This window comes from Pinus tabuliformis, chromosome 7 (genome assembly GCF_031772625.1).
Source record: "Pinus tabuliformis cultivar Carrire ecotype Pingquan chromosome 7, CPIR1, whole genome shotgun sequence".
NCBI lineage: Eukaryota > Viridiplantae > Streptophyta > Pinopsida > Pinales > Pinaceae > Pinus > Pinus tabuliformis.
In genome coordinates, this window is record NC_142293.1 from 547,780,082 (window position 1) to 547,781,929 (window position 1,848).

A 1,848-nucleotide genomic window follows, 5' to 3' on the forward strand; every position below is an offset into this window, starting at 1 on the left:
TGACATGAGTTAAATCTTCAAGAACATATACAATAGGTAAATACTCCAGACTTACCGTAATACTAAAATAGATGCCACCTAATAACAAAACTCATCAGGGACTAGGAAAATCAAACAATGGGAAATCCCATAGACACATTTTAAAACCTTATAGTCGAATCAAATCACTAACAAGGAAATAATACATATTAAAATAAATTGATATGGAAACGACACTAAGAAAAATATTAAAAAAGAATGATAATTATTTTATATAAAAATATCAAATTGATGGAAAAATTAATCTGAGATTAAAATACAATACATCGAAATTTATAAACTATAAAAATGAAAATTTAATTTAGTTTGAATTAAAAAATAAATTGAAAGAAAAATTATTATTCCATGTAAAAAAAAAAATGAAATCAATGAAAAGATTATACATTTGAATAAAATATGGAAGATTATACATTTGAATAAAATAAAAAAATGAAATCAATGAGAATAAAATATGGAATCAAATTTTAAGATACTCCAAAAAGATAATTTTCTGTGGCTAGATCTAGATCTAATTTTATCCTTTGTCTTATTTCTCTGCAACTGGGCAAGTAAAATATGGCTTCTAGCTTCGCGAAAATAGTTGTTGGCTCATCCGCTTCTGGAGGGCAAGCTCTTGCCCATATCGTAAGTGAAGCCTCAGCTCCCGCTGTCCAGGTGGTCCAGGCCTAGGCTTTGAAGTTTTCCGAAAGTGCCCTAATCTGCCGGTTCAATGGTTTTTGGCCACGACTGACAGCGCTTCACAATTGGATCCGGAGGTATGGAAGCCTATTATTTCTGATGAAATTAATATCTATCGCTATGCTAGGGGTTTCTTTATAGTAGATTTTGAAAATCCTGAAAGAAGACAATGTATTCTAGATTCCAGCCTTTGGTTTTAGGAAAAATCAGACCTATTCATGAAGCCATGGAACCCATCATTTGATCCCTCTACAGCAATCATAACCTCAGCACCAGTTTGGGTGAGATTGCCAAGCCTACCCTTGCATCTCTGGAATCTCTCCTCGCTAAAAGCCATTGGAAATGCAATTGGGAAATTTTACTGCAGGTGCCCAGAAACAGACGAATATGCCAGAACCACTTATGCACGCATCTGTGTGGAAATGGACATCAGCGTCGGATTCCCAGCTGAAATAAACCTAACAAGTAAAGACTATGTGTGGAACCAGAAACTCGATTATGAAAGTGTCCTCTTCAGATGTCGATCCTGCTTTGAGACAGGCCATCTAGCCAAAAATTGCCCAAAAGCCTCCCAGAAAAATTCTTCTAGAAAAAACCACCACAGATCTACATGGTGGGAAGGAGCAGAAAAAGAACACTACACTGTCATCAAAGAAGACTACTCTAGAGAAAACTCTGAATCACCAGAAATCGGGCAAGAAAGAAACAACTCTCAACACAAGCGGGGAGAAAGTCCCGCCCAACAGATCAACAATGATGAAGATTTGAATACCGCACAAAATAAATCTTCATTTAACAACAAAGCAGATCTCCTAGACCAAACTTCTTCTCCTACTATCCTCAAAAGGACGAACACAATAGATCACGAAGCTAAAACAGCAATGTCCCAAGAACCAGAAGAGATGAAAGAGATGCAAGATAAAGGAAGTTGGAAGACCTTAGATAAAAAAAAAAAAGCTAGAGCACCAATCTCACCAAGAAAGACCAGGAGCCACATAATTATAAATTAAGAAAATTATAGGTCCCATAAACCAATTTGGTCTCACTGGACATTAACCATCACCATCATCATCATCATCATAGAATCACAAAAATTCAAAAAACTGAGAGTTAGCTGTCAAATTTGCCCGG